Source organism: Canis lupus, chromosome 14, assembly GCF_011100685.1.
Source record: "Canis lupus familiaris isolate Mischka breed German Shepherd chromosome 14, alternate assembly UU_Cfam_GSD_1.0, whole genome shotgun sequence".
In the NCBI taxonomy this organism is placed as follows: domain Eukaryota; kingdom Metazoa; phylum Chordata; class Mammalia; order Carnivora; family Canidae; genus Canis; species Canis lupus.
The window spans coordinates 11,002,948-11,020,721 of NC_049235.1; the positions used below are offsets into that span (position 1 = coordinate 11,002,948).

The following is a 17,774-nucleotide window of genomic DNA, read 5'->3' on the forward strand; positions in this document are numbered from 1 at the left end:
TATGTTTTTCCTTATGATATCTTTGGTTTCATTATCTGAGTAATACTGGCTTCAGAGTGAACTGGAAATATTCCATTCTTAACTTTATGAAAGAACTTTTGAGGAGTTGCTGTTTTTTCTTCTCATATATTCAATAGAACTCATGAGCAAAGCCATCTTGGTTGGGGCTTTCAATTGTGGGGAGATTTTAAATTACTGATTCATTTTCATGGTGTGTATGGCAATGATTATATTTGAATCCTTTACCTCTCCGAGTCTTACAGACTTTATTCATATAAGGATTTCTGTTTCAGACTGGATATTTCACACTCAGAAAGTTCCCTGATTCTGTAAAAAGTCTTGGGTCTTTATCACATGAGACACTCTTTTCCAAGTTAATTCTGAGCCATAGGATCAGAACCTGACTAAGTCTATGGTGAACTAAGCATCCAAGTGGTTCTATTGGGGACCTCATTTCAATAAAACTTGCCTTAGATGTTCTAAAAACTGTGATGAGTCTTCATTTGTTCATTTTAGCCTTTTCACAATTTCTAACATGTGATTAATTTATAATTATATGAATATTCTCTCCTGTTTGATAATCCTAGGGAACCATAATATTGAATAGATGAATTAGTACATATATGGAATAGTGTCTTTCATAGAGTAAGCACTCACTGAATATTGGCCACTATTATTATATCAATACCATCAATATTATTATGTACCACAGTTATGTACCAGCACTATGAACTTCAAAAAAAAACACATTTAGTGAGTACTACTCATACTCACCCAAAATGTTCCATTTTAGGACTATCTAGATTAAGAGATGGCCTGACACTACAGAAGATGCCATTATCATCAGATATTCAAAACACAAACTTACACTCCTGAAGACTAGTCCATACTCCTAAAGCAAGCAGTTATACAGCCTTATGTCTTTGGCATGCCGCATATCTTGTGTGTAAGGGAGAGGCCCTACCCTCCCTCCATACTTCACTCTTCTCCCCTGTAATCATACCTAGTCCTAAACTGGAAAATATTTCGCAGGGAGCTTGGTTCCTTTAAGAAACATTTAAGATACTCCTATTCAAGAAACTTACTTCTCCAAACTTTGCTTTTCATTTTAAGAACAGATGGGCTTTGGGGGTGCCTGGGTGACTTAGTTGGTTAAGTGTCTGTCTTCAGCTTGGGTCATGATCCCAGGATCTTGGGATCAGGCCCCATGTTGGGCTCTCTGCTTAGCGGGGAACGTAGTTCTCCCTTTCCCTCTGCCTGATGCTCCTCTGCTCGTGCTTGCTCACTCTCTGTCAATAAAAATAATAATAATAAAAAAAGAGTTTTCTAGTCTTCAAGGATTCTCTAAGATAACAAGTTAAAGCTTCTTCTTGATCATTTGGATTCATCTCACATTTTAAAGTACTCTTTACTTATGTTTGTTCGGTTGGCTCGGCTTTCTATGGTGTCTTTCTAGGAAGCATATTCCCAACATATCTGATTATGGCTGAACATTTTCATAAAGAGGAACAAAAAAACATGTTAAAGTTTCTACAATTTCACAATCATGTTTTATGGGTATTCCCTTCCTCCTTTTCCCCCACAATTTAGATATTTTGGTTTATTTCTATGTCTACTTTTATGATAGCAGCACTTAAAATGCAAATTATTTTTCCTGTATATTCTTGATAAAATATGCAACTATTTTTCAAAAGATATAAAAAAGTATTTGAATGTCTTCTTTCTGAGAGTAGAAAAATATATGTTATATTTTCTTTGGCCTGATCTTTTAGTGAATGCAACTGAAGAGTATTTACTGAATCCCAGTAAATTTGGGATTTACTGGGATTTAAAATACATTGCTTTGATACTTATATTGTCAGTTTTTTTAATTTGAAGTTACCCAACATAGGGCTTATGTAATTGACTGCAGTTACACTACTTTAGAGCTTAAAATGATCTCAAACTTCCAGTATTACCCAGCTCTTTCTCTACGTATACAGAATGGATTCTTCACGAAATTAACTGATTTACAACAAGTCATGTAATTTGACCCTGGTTAAATATCAATTTAGCATTGGAATTCTAAGAATTAGGAGATCTCCTTCCAAGAATAATTCTTTCCTACTTAACTGATACACTTACAACAATATATGAAATACTATCTTAATTTGGCCACACATAGTAGGTGTTCAATAAATAATTAGTAAAAGAATAAAGACAATTTTAAACTGAAAGAACATGCAGGAAACACAGTTAAGCAAAATCAGATGGAAAACCAGGACTGAGTTAAGAAGCAGCAGCAAAAGAAAAACGAAGTTCAAGTTTTTTGAAAGAGTGTTCAAATAGTAAAATTAGCAGTCCAGCGTTAATCTAGTGATATCATATACATACTTATGGCCATGTATATAGCATATGTTCTAGAGAAATCATCCTATCTGAGTGCTACCATTGAATCTTCAAAATTCTCCATCCCAAAGCTACTGAGTCTAAGTATCCAAAAAGTCTCCTTAATATTCTTCCTATTTCATTCCTTCTCTCATTCATTGCATGCATTCATTAAACACCAGACATTCTGCTAAATCCTGAAGACCTAACAGTATACCAATTAGATAAAATTCAGACCCTTTTGGCAGCACCTTCAAGCATTAGGCATTATTTCCTCAATCAAATATTTACTGAAAGCATGAGTAATGCCTAGAAAAGCTCAGGAAGGGCAGCTCAGGTGGCGCAGCGGTTTAGCGCCGCCTTCGGCCCAGGGCCTGATCCTGGAGTCCCGGGTTCGAGTCCCACGTCGGGCTCCCGGCATGGAGCCTGCTTCTCCCTCTGCCTGTGTCTCTGCCTCTGTCTGTCGTGAATAAATAAATAAAATATATTTTTTTAAAAAGTTCAGGAAACAAGTGCCCTGAGAGTATGGCATAGGGGAACCCGACCGAGGGCAGTGTCCAGGAGCACTTCTCCGAGGAGGTGCCTGAAGAGGCCTGCGGGCATCCGAGCCCAGGCACAAGGTCCTTTCGCTTATTGGCCTATTGGCCGCTCGGCCGCCGCAGTTTCTCGGCCGTTTCCGCCCTCGCCTCAGGCGCGCTCCGGAAGTAGATCTTCCGCTTGTGACGAATCGGCGGCAGCTCAACCGTAGCTTAAGGCTCTCAGCCCCGCGTAGGCCTTTCATCGTCTCGGGTCATCCCGGAAGAAGAAGGGTGAACTCTGTGTAATGAGACGTTCTACGAGTATGCGGCAGAGAGAGCACAGTCACGTAACTTTCGAGTACATTGTTATGACTTCTGGTATTGTTGTTAATCTTTGAGTGTGCCTAATGGATACAGTTAACTTTATTATATAGGTGTGTATGGCCAGGAAAAACCCATATATATGGAGCTCGGTGTGTAATATGTATATACATATATAGTGATTTCAAGCATCCGCGGGGAGTCTTGGAACTATTTCCTGTGGGTAAGGGGAGAGGCCGCAAGTGCCGAAGGTTCTTTGTGTAGACAGAACGGGGCGAGCCAGGCCCTGAGAAGGGCCCGGGAAGGCCGGCGTGCAGCAAGCCGAGGCGAGCGGAAGCGGCCTGAGGCCAGGATTTGTAGGGGACCAATTGCTGATCTTCGGCAGTGGGTTTCCGCTGTGTGTCGGCAGAATAAGCGCACTTCGTCAGGGTTGGACTGACCTTGTACGGTTCATGGGAGACCACCACCTATCATGGTTATTAGAAAACTGACTTCCCGTATACTGGAATGGAACAGCCTCACGATTCTCAGTCTCGATTTTTCATTTCATTTTGCTGAATGGTGTTTTCATGCTGGCGCCCCTAATACTACAGTCTGAAATAGGGTGATAATTCACTGGCTGAAGAGATTGCGTTGGTATAAGTAGAAGAGATCATTTACTGTCCTAGTTATGAGATCTTCGATTCCTAGAGCTCTGGTGCTAGATCAGTTTTCCATTGCATTCTGAGCATTTGTAGAGGATTACAAGTCTTTGGGCCTCAAATGCTCAAAACTTAAAGATTGGTTTTTTAAAAAAAATAGTATATCTTAAAGTGAGCGTTCTTTTGAACTAATAATACTTTAATCAGTCACACGGCTACTTTCTAATGACATTTCCTTTTCCTGCTGGTCCAGTTGTTGTCGATTCCACAAATTGAATTCAAGACTTTTTTGTTGGATTTTTAAGAGCTATAAATAACTCATATGCAATACATTCTGTGAAATCGATAAAAACTTCCTCATGAATGCCTTGCTATATGGACAGACATGTGATTTTATGTACACTGAATTTAAGTATAACCCTACACATTTAAAATTTTTCTATTTAATCATAATTTATCTTCCTAAGTTTTCAGAAAAATAGTCTCTTGTAATTTTATTTATCTGTATTTGTTTTTGATAATTATTTAGAGATTTAGGTCGACTGGCTTCCTTTTCCCTAATCAAATAAACTATTCTGAAATCGATAAAATTTGAAAGTTTGTCTGGGACAGAATTTGGAAGTTTAAGGGAATAGTGTCCCTGAGAGAGAGAGAGAGAAATAGAGGAGAGAGATGAGAGAAAACATTTGAAATGTCTAGAAGAGCTTGTGATTTCAAAGGAGCTTATAAAAATGACATAATCATATTTTTCTTCAATCTTCTTCTTCCACTAAGGAATTTTATTTCTGAATGTCTTATCGTTCTAATTCTGTTTACCAATTAAGTGGGCTCTGATTGCTTCCAAGGCATGATACAGTGACCAAAGTCATGAAGCATTTTGGTAATGGAGAAATTATGTTGGGATTTGCTTTAGTCATTCTAAAAACACATCCATGTTTTTGTTTAAAAACAAGTTTTAAAGATGTAGATGTATTTAAAATTTCTCCACAGCTTGGTTCTATCACACTGATATTTCAAGTTTAAAGTCTAAAAATTTTAAGAACAGTCTGTAAAGATGAATATGTTCTTTTGTGAATTGGTGTGAGGACAAGAGGGACAACATGAATCACATTTGACTCCCTGTAAGTCCTGAGGGTCATGTTTTCTTTTATTTTGAAAATATGCTTTTGTACCATATAGTTAGGCTAATGTGGGCAGAGTTCTATTAAGTTTTAATCCTGCCTTCACTACTCCTGGAATGAAGGCTTTTTTTATTTGTTTGTTTTTGTGTCTCTATATTTGATTAGCCTTAGTGACTTGGTGTTAAGGCAGGCTTCTATCCTGATTTACTCTGATTTGAATTCCAAATTGATTGAACAAACCCCACATTAATAGGTTGGCATTATTCTATGGACATAATACAGTGATTGTTGGAGAAGTGTGGCTTCAAAGTCCACCCAGGGTGTCAGATAGTAAATGGGCCTTTTGTTGCCTTTGGGGGTTGGATTATTTTTCTTTGTCTTGCTGATTTTGAGATTGTTGGACAGAAATCTAACTTTTTCTTTTCTTCATTTTGGCAAGAGATTAAAAAATCTCAATAATGTTTCTTTAAAAGGCTTCCTTGACTTCCATAGAACTTTGTTTCTGAATTAACTTTTATCTCCTGAAAACCTTGGGGCAGGACAAGGCAGGCATTTACGTGACATTTGCAACAATCAGAAAGTTCGCTGGTTGGGACTGATCTTTGGTCACCACATTTCAAAAGATTGGATGCTGTAATGCCAACTGATTGTATGATTGTTTAAACCTCACTCAAAGGATTTTCGCTGAAGAGTCTTTGTCTCGGGCAGGCCTGTGAGACCCAGCTGCATCTGTCTCTGGAATGAATGCCTTTGTGTAAAAATGGTCAGCCCTGCTCTGATATTTGATCAGCCCGTTTGTATCTCAACCTATTTCTACATCAGCAAAGCGTGCATATAATGCTGGTCTTTGTAATCTGGTTGAGAAAATACGTGGGTGACCAGAGGTTCCCCCTGTACTGTCACCTTTGGAAGATTAAGTCTAGTGGAAAGAAGTGTAATGTGAATAATTATAAGTGTTAAGTGAATGACTGATCCATGCCAAACTGAGTGAGGACTGGGACTTCGTTTTCAGTTCTGCAATTCCCTGTCTCCAAGGTGAGCTATCTGACTTAGCTGCTCTGATTGATCAAATTAACTTTACAAATTTACAAGAGTTTCATTTCCTACAGATCCAAGGACTTTGTTATCAGGCACTAGGCACTGAAAAAGGAGAGAAAATATATATATATTTTTTATTGTTAGAGCCTTTGGAAGAGAAACTCCTGCAAAGCCACGTCCTCGCTCCTGCTATATACAATGATATGGGAGTAAAAAGTCAAACAAAACTGGTGATACTATTTCCTGATCTAGCAGCAGGAAATGCACTCAATGTCTTTCTGTTTTAACTCATAATCTCAGAAAGTCACAATCAGTTCTTACATCATAAGAAATTAGGAGCAATGTTTCTCAACATAAATATAGTTGGCGTTTGGGACAAGACAGTTTTTTGTTGTTCTTCCTCATGTGTAATTTTCCCAGTGTTGCAGCAAGTTGACTATACTTGACCCTTCAAGAGCTAAATGCCACCATCTCCTAATAGTTTTGATGAGAGAAAGCTCCTCCCTTTTCGTTCCTGTCTCCCGTATTTACAAATGTCTCTGGGAAACTGGAGTGGTGCCTGACTGAGAACCATGGTTAGGTAGTATGATTAGTGAACTATTTTGAAAAATACAGAGCATAGCCACTATTCATAGTTTACCATGCTTAATAAAAATTAGAATATGGGGGCATCCCTGGGTGGCTCAGTGGTTTAGCGCCTGCCTTTGGCCCAGGGCGTGATCCTGGAGTCCCGGGATCGAGTCCCGCGTCGGGCTCCTGGCATGGAGCCTGCTTCTCCCTCCTCCCGTGTCTCTGCCTCTCTCTATGTCTATCATAAATAATAAATAAATAAATATTTTAAAAAATTAGAATATGAAAAGTAACATTTGGCCCTAAAACTATAGAATATATATAGACAATTCCTGCCTTTTATAATATTCCAAAAGGGTTTAAATTTTTAAAGATTAGTTACTTATAACTTTATACACACTTTTCCATGGAAACCATTAGGCTGCATCTCCAAGAATTAACAAGTTGCAGAGTTTTTGAATAGAAAGGCCAAAGGCTTGTTGAGGTGTGGAGTTACCATGAGTTAAGGGACTCTATCGAGTTGGATTTGCCAAAGTTCAAATTCTGTTTTTTGGCCTTGAACTCTCAGTATTACCTAGGACAATTTGACTAGGTTGACAAGCTCACTGGCTCAGCTATGATAAGAATATCAATTAATTTGTATATTTGGGGCCATGTAAGCATATTCTCATATCCTCTGTCTATGGTGCTATGTCCTAAGATCAAAGAACCTGAGGATTTGCATTAGTAACCATGTAATGACTTGGCGAGTGAAGGGAAATGACAGTCCAGAAGGCTAGCTCCTCTAGGCCATGAAGATGCCTGGGCAAATGTCCTTTCATGATTGAAATGCCCATGTCCCTCAGAACTCTGATTCTCTCTTCTTTGGACAGTGATAGATAAGCTACAAGAGTTTACTTCTGTATATCTCTGTGCTAACTGCACTGATTAAATTGAATGCTGTTTCTAGCCAAGTTTACTGTTCCCGCATGTCTAGGAAATGATCTATTGCTTCCTATTTGTGGTTGACATTAATTTTACCTTCAGAGAGAAATAGTCTTCTTCATATCTCAGAGTTCTTCCTGATGACTCAGGAAGAAATGAGTCATCTCCTATACTGTAGATACTCATTACATAGATAAAATAGCATTGATGACAGCAAATATTTATAGAGCATTTACTTTATGCCAGAAATGGAAATAAGCCTAAAAAGTTGGAGAATAGGTCTTTGTTAGTACACATTTAAAGAATTCTAGAAATACCTCAGTGAACTAAGAATTATATAATAAATTTAAACAGGTTGCTGTAAAAAAATAAATAAACAGGTTGCTGTAATATTTTTCATGTGTTTATGATCTTATACTGTTCTAAGTGATAAAAACATTGTGCTCCCATAAACACTTGGTCATACTTTTGTCTCAGCCTCATTTTTCTTCCACTGAATCATTCTTTCCTCCATTAGGCATCAAGCAAGCAGTCTCCAAGCATGAAACATCATTCACCTCATTTCAGACAGACCCCGTGACGAATTATAGCTTCCTCAGACATTAAAAATCCATTGATCAAGAGAAGTTGTAAGACATGGAAGAAAAATTAATCCATACGCCTCTTAGAAAGAAAAGAAGAAACCGCTTTTCTAAATGACCTTTGAACTAAACAGTCTTAAAAGTACTTGCCAATTTCATGTGGCTTCTGAGGTAAGTGTACTAAAGAGTATATTCTAGACTTCCCATCAACATTTATTCTTTATTGTGAGACAACCATGAATCCTGTGGATTGCTGCTCCCAGCTCCAAAGGTAGGCTCATTGATTCTGACTCCATCTTTCTCTCCAGAATAATTTGTTTAGTTACTTAACTTGTGCCTCAGCCAACTAGATCATAGCATTTTCCTTACCATTGTGACATGTTCAGCAGTGGTTTTAAATTTGTTCAATCCATGTGTCCTAATTCAATGCATTAGGATTCTGTGTCTATTGTAGCAGATTATCATAAATTTAATAACTTAAACAATATGCATTTGTTCTGTTGCAGTTCTATAGGCATGAAATCTGATACCTGTCTCACTGGGTTAAGAGCAAAGTGGTGGATTTTTTTTATTATTTTCATCTGAAGAATCCTGTGTGTGTGTGTGTGTGTGTGTGTGTATTCCAAATAGTTCATTTTGGTATGTTATACCATGATTTTTGAAACTTGTAGGAAATAAATCAGTTCAGCTATCTAGCAGCAAACTAAGGATTGTCACAAAGGCAAACAAATAGTTTAGAGTACTGATACAACAGAAGTATATCACCACTGAATTGACCTAGCATAAACTTTCCCAGGAAGGACACCCCAGAATTGAGTAAGGCAACCTGGACCCAATCAGATCATCCCTTTGGGCTATACACCTGCTGAGTAAAGAAATGGAAGTTCGGTCACTTGAGTTTAGAGTATTGCCCAAGCTTGCCATCCATCCTATTTTTAGAAGTTTTGCTAACATCAGGACCCAGAAAAATTCTAGGCCATTGGGGCTCTTCTATCTTACTGCAGAATAGAGCATGTTTGTCATATAATACAACCTCAGAGGTGGGAGGAGATTCTTTTCACTCCCAGCATGAGAAAACACAAAGAACCTCAGGGAGAACACATCACTAAAGTTTGAAGGAGAAAGGAATGGATACAAATAAAGAGATAATGACATCAATGTTTTCTAAGAATTGCAATTATATTTCTTTTCATATAGCCATTTTTGATAAATTCAGCTTAATTAAAGCAATACAATAAGTTGAAGATATAGATATAATATATGAAGAATATAGTGCCATAGACTGAGCAGTATTAGTATACTTCCTTCTGCTATTTCAGGTGACTAAGGAACTAGGTTTGTTTTAATTTGCAAAGTGAGAGTCATAAAATTAGGTCAACATTGTTTGGAAAAAGAAAAATACAGAATTACACTTTCAAATTAAATTCTTCCTCCTTTTTGTTTTATTTTCCCTTGAGAAAAAATTTTAAACTGTAAAAAATGATAATTAACAAGGCAGTGTATGAATATAATGAGGAAAATATTCAGAAGTAAAAGGGATAATTATTAACATCAGAGATTACTGGTTTTCAATCATGCTGGAGAATCAAACTGTAATCATATATTGAAAAGGGCAGAAGTACAGGTATTTTTTAAATCTTCAATAATAAAAATGTATAATTACCTCCAACATATTTCAGAAAACATGTTAGTAAAATGTTGCAAAGCAAGACAAAAAAGCCTCATTAGTTCCTATAGTTTTTGTTTCCCCACGTAAATCATCTTTTTATCTAACATCCCTCCCGATGATTTTCTGTGGACCATGATTTTAAGCTTTTTTTTTTTAAGATTTTATTTATTTATTCATGAGAGAGAGGCAGACCCATAGGCAGAGGGAGAAGCAGGCTGTTTTGCAGGGAGCCCAATGTGGGACTGATCCTAGGACTCCAGGATCACATCCTGAGCCAAAGGCAGATGCTCAACCACTGAGCCACCCAGGTATCCCTTAAGCTTAAATTTTAAACCTTTTTTTTTTTTTTTTTTTTTTACTATTTCTAATATGGTACAATATTTTTTTTTCTTTCCAAGCTAGCTGAGGAGGATGAAAAAAAAAAAAAAAAAAAGGTATCCAAAGTTCTACTGACAGGATTTTTATCATATAATACAAAGTTTTCAAAGATTCAAGTCACATAGTGCTTATGGATAAACTGGGCATTGACACTTAATATTTTAACATTCATGTTTTTCCCTCTTAGAAATAAGTTAAGGATATGGTGGTTTAAAAATGAAGATTATGAAAGTAATGATTGCAAAGGCAGACATTTAAGCCTTAAATCTGCTGTCCGGGAAGATACAATTTTTGTATTCTCTTAGAAGACTATGTCTGCTTTTAATTACATGTCTGAGAAAATAAACCCATTTAAAACCCATTTGTCAGTTAAGTTTGCCCCGTGGGCGGTCTGTTTGTCATCCCTGTTCCAAAGGCCATTAGCCCATAACCTCATCGCTAGTAAATAAATTCACTTTACTCACAGTTGTATACTCCACGGGGTGCTACAATTTCTACATTACTTTCCCACTCATACTACCATTCATTGCTGTTCATTTGAGCATGAGTTTAGTTATAGATGGGAAGTGTGAAGGAGAAGGTGGCATTGGGAGGGTTTTCCTCAGGTAATGACTCGCACTGTTGTACTTATTTCTTAGACCGTATACTATCAAGACCTGAAGTATCAGACCTTATACTACTTTCAGAAATGCAGGCTGAACAGGGTGCCTGCACATTGTTCCTGGAAGAAGAAGGAAAACAGAATTCTCTCCCTACCGTCCAAATCTTCTCAAATGCTTATTCCACAAAATATTTGGTAAAAGACACGTTGTTGTAAAGTCCAGGTATTTCTTTTGTGATACTTGTTTCCTTCTTTTTTTTTTTTTTAATGCTTCTCTACGCAAAGCTATTCTGGGGAACTTTTGCTTTCTGAATAAGATCTCTGCTGGATTTTTATTCAATGGTTAATAACCAAAGGCTCCCATTGTACTCTGGTTAGATTTTTGCAAGTTGCAGTTTTTGGCCTCTGGGCAATTTTCCTGCAGCAGCTGGACATTCTCAAATGACACTGTGATACCTAGAAGGGTAAAAGAAAAAAAAATAGATATTTTTCAGAAGAACTTTATCTTATACTGTAATGCTTCACAACATCTACCTTAGTACAGGGCACAGAATAAATGTTTCTTGATTGATTCGTAACAGGAGTAACATTAAGTAAGGGAGAAATATAGGACAATGTCACTGGGATGCTATGAAAATTTCTCAAGATATCTACTAGTAAATATCTTCTATCAGTATTAGGTTGCTTAAAACTTACATCATGAGTGACTCTTTTGGACTTTCTCCTGAAGATAAAATGTAATTGTTACCCAAAGTGAGTGCTATTTAATTAGCTACCATTATTGTGAACTACAAAATAATTGTAAAATCTGTAAAATTAAAAATGGATATGAAAGTTACCTATTCTGTGCAATGGCTGCTTAAGGCATGAGAAGGACACTGGGTCTATAGGAAGTGGACAAAGCTCACAAGGATACAAGAAGAGGCTATCTGGTGGAAAATTTTGTCAGTGACCATTTGTCTTCTAAAATTTGGCCAAGATTTTTGATATCCTAGTTTGCAATGGATCAGGAATCTTCAGAAAATTCACCAGTGTTCAAGTTACATCTTCAGTTATATATCCAGAACAGTCTGCAACCTATTAGAATGAAAGATTGATAAAATATTTAGCATTCTCTAGTTTACAGAGTATGATTGGAACTATGGAGGCGTATAGCCTCTCCCACTGATGTCACCTTCAGTGAACTCCAGATATAAAAGAGAAGAGTGATGTGTCCTTCTGACTATAAATGGTTTTCTTGAGTGTTTTTAACCTAATAGAGTATCTAAAAACCAATTTGAGAAATTTGAATAGGAGATGCATTGCAACCACAAAGCACTTGCTATATTCCAAGGGGAGTCAAGTACCTTTCATGGTTAATTATAAATATTATAAACATTATCAGCATCTCTGTCACATCTCATTATTAATTATGGATTATTGTTTGTTTTCTCAGTTCTAAAACTATGCATTAGAGATTCCTTAATTACCCTAGAGACTTAGTGACTATTTTCTGCTGTCCTGCTTCAATCTTCTCTTCATGAATACTCAACTTTTCACCTTGGGTTTCTTTAAACTTAAGATATATCAGATGGATACTTGACCAAAATACCCAAGTTTTTTTTTTGTTGTTGTTGTTGTTTTGTTTTGTTTTAACAAGTGGCAGTTTTATTTTAAGGTTAACAGGTTTTGGTGACTCTAACTTGATGTGTATTTTTGTTTGTTTGTTTTAAAGATTTCATTTATTTACTCATGAGACACAGAGAGAGGCAGAGACATAGGCAGAGGAAGAAGCAGGTTCCCCGTGGTAAGCCCAATGGAGGACTTGATCCCAGGACCCCGGGACCATGACCTGAGCCAAAGGCAGACGCCCAACCACTGAGCCAACCAGGCGCCCCAATACCCAAGTTTTATAGTACTGTGCAAATATGCCCTCAGCTAAAGAATTAAATACCTCTATGAATATGTATTTTTTTAAAGCAAACATCTTCTGAGCATTTCAGTATTGTACAACTGGGCTTCGCTGGAGCTGAATGTATGTATAAGATACAGATCCCATTTCAATTAATAATGGAGCTCTGCTCTATACCTGGAGGTCTATTCATGCAGATGGAAGTCACAAGTGAAAACACTGCTGCAGTATCCTGACAGAGCTTGTCAATATATTAACTTTACAAATGCATACTAACCTGGAATAAGAAAGATATCAAACAGGCATATTAAGACTATATCAGGAGAGCATGTTATTGCCAGAACATGTCTAACTTGATGACGTGACTATTGGCAAAGGTCTACAAATGATGAAGTAAACTTTAGGGTCCTAGGACCACAGAGTATATATACAAATAAATTATTCTAGAATACAATTTATATTTCTTTAATGACAAATATGAACTTATCAGTTATTAATTTGTATATATAAATTAAGTAAAATCCATTGCAACTATTATTAAATAATATCTTCTAATAATTTTTCTTAGAGGAAATAAAAAATTATAATTGCACTTATACTGTACGTATAAATGTCTAGAAGCATTTTATTTAATCATAGCCATAGAATCATGTAGATGTAGATGATGAATCATGAGATTTTCAGTTTTGTAGATTAAAAAAGTCAAATATTGGCAGATACTATAGCTCAGCCTAATAGTTGAGAGAGCCAAAACTTTTAACAATTAAACAATTTGCACAAGCTCATGTGGTTTGTAGTAAGCAAGCCAGCTTTGATCCAAAGTCTATCTATATACAAATCTCATGACCAGTCTGTTTTCAGTATTCAGTCCTGTTCAGGCTCAGTGACATCTCCAGCTATGTGGCACTTACACTGCAGTAAAGGAACCTGAACATAGAAGTGATTCCACTTTTTGTTGGGACACAGGGGCACATTACAATCTATTTTATGCTTGAACCATTCCAGTCTGTGTCAATCTATTTTCCTCCCTTTGAAGAAAGTCTTGTCCTTGGTTATATCCTAAGTGGGCAATGAAGCAGCAAAGTGGAGAACTTATCCCAGTTTCTTTAGAAACCAACTAATGGGTACATTCAGGGGTTTATACAGGAACAAATGAACCAAGTACATTAAAAGACAAAGTTCATCCATATTATCTTTTAAAAGCCCATAAAATTGATTTTAATTAGTGTTCTAGATGTGCTCATTGAGACATTGCACTATTGTGTCATACATATATCTTTTCCCCCCATACACATGCTTTTTGAAGCAGGAAACAAAAATAACCTTGGGTCTTATCATAATTCATCTCTATATGTAGCTTTGTGCTTGAATTCATGTGCCATAGCTGGCTTCCTTGTTTGCTTCTTTGCCCCAGTAATTCAAAATACATTGCATTAAAGGAAGAGGGGAAGAGAAAGGGAGGCAAACCAAGAAACAGACCCTTAACTATAGAGAACAAACTGCTGGTTATCAAAAGGAAGGTCAGTGAGGGATGGGTGAAACAGATGATGGGGATTAAGGAGGGCACTTGCTGTGATGAGCACCCGGTGTTGTGTGGAAGTGTTGAATCCCTGTATTGCACACCTGAAGCTAATATTACACTCTGTTAACTGGAATTTAAATAAAAATTTAAAAAAATATATTGAATTAAAAAAAATTAACTTGAGATTGAAATTAAAAAGTAAAACTTTTTGTTTTCCTTCTAGTAGATTTAGGTATATATGCATATATTTATTTTTTATATTTATCCTCCTTTCCTCTTTTTTCCAAAGGTCTCTGGTATATGCAGCTATTTCAGAGATACTTTATTTTGAACTAATAAACACGACCTAAATTGGTGTGGGCTAGAGTTTTCCTGAGGGAGAAATGTTAGATCATGTCAGTCATGATTTCATTTTCTGAAAACAATTTTACAGATCCATTCTGTTCTGCAGTGGCTACTATCATGTCTTTTGTTCCCTTATCTCACCAAGATTTTTATCTCTTGGTATTTGAAGCAAAAAATAAAAGTTTCCATAAAAGAGGTCCATTTAAAATATAATATTTGGCAAAAATGGGCTTAAGAATATCCTACAAAGAAACGACATTTAGTTTCTTTTCTTACATCTAGCCCTAGATAACTAGTATTATAAGAAATTTTTTTAAAAAGGATATTAAGCCTAGAGCATAAATAGGGTATGTATTTTATTTCATGATTGTGAAGAATATCAGATGAGTTGTCAGATGGCAGGCAATTTAATTAATATAGTCCCAAAATAAGCTATAATGATAGCTGATGATATGCAATTATATGGATGTGACTTAAATGGAAGTAATACCTAAAGCGAGATATGGCAAACCTGTTATCTGTGAGCCAAAACCAGCCCGTTGTTAATTTTTGTGAAAAGGCACATTCATTTGTTGTATTGTCTGTGGAAGCTTTCATGCTACAATGACAAACTTGAGAAGTTGCAACAGAGATCAGAGAGCCCACAAAACTGAAAATATTTACTACCTTGCTCATTTATCTTTCTGACCCAGATCTATAGCAAAAGTATTTAGAAAGAAGTCCTATGAAATGAATAAAAGGCTGAAAATAAAATACAGTCCTATTTTACATCTAAATTAGAGGATGTTGAAGAAATCTTAGGGTCTTAGGCTAAATCGGCATTCCTGTAAAGGACTTGCAGTTCAAAGGAAGCCTAGCAAGTACAAGTGAGAGGGTAAATGGAATGCAGTCAATAGGGTAGCTGTTTCATAATTAACTTGATTTGACACACAGTTTTCAGTATATAGTTGTGCTGAGGGCTATTTTTTTTTTAAGTACTAAAAAGCAGTCTTTTGAAACTTCAGTGATAAGAGTTGCAAATTAGTTTTCTAACATAAAGCTGCCTGCCAACATAATTGTCTGCTGGCTTTGAGTTAAGAGTTGAGTTAAGAGTTTGGTTAAGAGTTAAGGTGTTTCTTTTGTTTATTCTGAGTCTTTGGGGAAATTGGAGCTTATATTAGTCTGGATAGGCTAGGTTATTGTGCAGTAGTTTAAACAACTTCCAAATGTCAGTGACCTAAAAAACAAAGGTTTAAATCTTATTCAAACAGAGTTCACTGTACCTCGGGTAACTTTCCAGGCACCTGTCCTCCACATGATAGCTCAGCTTTGCATCTCAATATCAATATATGCTTCCATGATTGCAGTAGCCAAGGAAGAGAATTCTGAAAAATCTCCAATGGCAATTAAATGCTCCTGCCCAGAGATGACATATATCACCTCCACCTGCATTCTATTTTAAAAAGTCATATAGCTATTCCTAACCTCAAAGACATAAGGAAATATAATTGTCCTATGTATCCAGAATGGTGATTATAGGAAATTTTGAGGGACAGCACAGGGCAGTCAGACAATAGGCTGGCTCAATAATAGTTTTCCATATTCTACTTCAACTCCTCTTGACAACCACCCAGGAGTGTCTTCAGAAGATCATATATTTGGAATTTCATGAGTAGGAGAGAATCAGTGAGGAAAATGTTAGTATTCAAAGTGTATATAGATAGGCAAGTGTATAGACTGATAGTATTGTTGCAAAGATCAACTAGACTTCTGAATTATTGGTTATTATATGTTTCTTTCTCTGGTTGACTTGTCCACTTCTTTTAACTACTAGTGTTTGTTAGAAAATTAAGGTTCTGTTCTTACTAGGTTCTCGGTATAATAGCTAAAGTAATGCTATTATCTCTGCACCTAAAGGCTCAGCGTCAATTAAAAGCAAAACAAAACCAAACTGAACTAGTTGCTCCTCACCCTGGATTCTACATGATAAGTGATAAAGGAGGAGACCTCATGAATGGAATTATTCCCTGGTAAAATGAAGCCTGAGAGCTAATTCACTCATTTTTCCACTGTGTTAGGATACAATGAGAAGTTAGTTACCTGCAACCCAAGTGAGATACCTCACCAGAACCTGACCATACTGGCACCATGATCTCAGACTTGCACCCTCCATAACAGTGAGGAATAAATGTGGTTTAAGCAACCCAGTCTATGGTAATTTGTTATAGGTGCCCAAACTAAGGTTGCTTTACCACAAGTATGACATCATATAGCACTCATGAGATAACTTCAGTCTTCTCACACAGAACTGGAGAAACGTATTATTCATGATGGTCTTTTTATTTGCTGCATTAATTTTACTGAGATTTTGTTAGAACATCAGGTGATTTTCTTTATGGAGTTTTTTCCTGTAGCGCAGATGGAAATGATTGGTGGTGGGTTTTGCTGTTCTATATTTTGTAAACCACTCTATACCTGTCCTTGCTCATTCACACATAATTTATTTTGTTCATCAAACTTCCTTTTCCTCAAATCTCTTGTTCTTCCTTAAGTTGAATTTTTGTTTGCTTCTTTTAATATCCATATCCTAAAATGGGCCTCAGATTCTTTCACATTAGATTTCTTTTTCTAAAAATAGGAAATGAAAGTACTTACTTTAAATAAATTTAGAGTGATTGCTCTTTATGAATTAAAAATCAGTGCTGAAAATTTCACAGCATGTACAATCTTCCATGCTTTAAGTTGAGATTACTTACAAAGAAGGTATGTGAATTCTATTCTATGAGTCACTGGAGTCCTCAAATGTTAATAGATATTAATGAACTTAGTTTGTGTTTCTCATGTTAGAGAATAGGCTTACAATTTGAGATATAGCCCAAACTAATTGGATCCTTATCCTGTGGTTTAGCTTTTAGAACTTCAATATCAACTTAGGTCCCTCATTAATTTTATATATCCCTTCCCTAGTATCCAGCCTGGAAAGGACTGAAACTAAAAATAGCTAGAGTTTGATTAATAGTTTGAAGGTGACTGATGGGGCAGCATGTAGAAACCTGCTTTAAAAGGTGTCCAAAATTCATAAGTCTTTGTCTTTCTATAAGAACAGATCAATGACCATCACCAGTAGACAATTGAGCATGGGTCTCTCAGTTTTCTATTAACATTGGGTATTATAGATGATGCCCTCTCACATCTAGATACTCATTTGATTCATAGTTGGCATCTTGCTGAAGATTAATGAGTGAATGTGAGATGATGGGTCTGTGATAGATTTCACTTATGATTGTTTTTTGACCGTTTCGCTTAAC

At 36.4% G+C, this 17,774-nt stretch overlaps 1 long non-coding RNA gene across 10 annotated transcripts in view; it reads left to right on the top strand.

Moving 5' to 3' along the window:
- Positions 1-3,097: 3,097 nt before the first annotated feature.
- LOC102156199 overlaps positions 3,098-17,774 on the top strand; it is a 422,250-nt gene continuing 407,573 nt past the window's right edge. For 3 of the 10 annotated variants that reach the window (XR_005369330.1, XR_005369329.1, XR_005369331.1), the window contains exons 1-3: positions 3,099-3,319; positions 8,018-8,252; positions 10,767-10,952. This is a non-coding gene — a long non-coding RNA (uncharacterized LOC102156199). Of the gene's footprint in view, positions 3,320-8,017; positions 8,253-10,766; positions 10,953-12,443; positions 13,156-17,774 lie in introns of those variants that run through there. The other 7 variants (XR_005369328.1, XR_005369327.1, XR_005369332.1 and 4 more) reach the window with 4 other exon arrangements.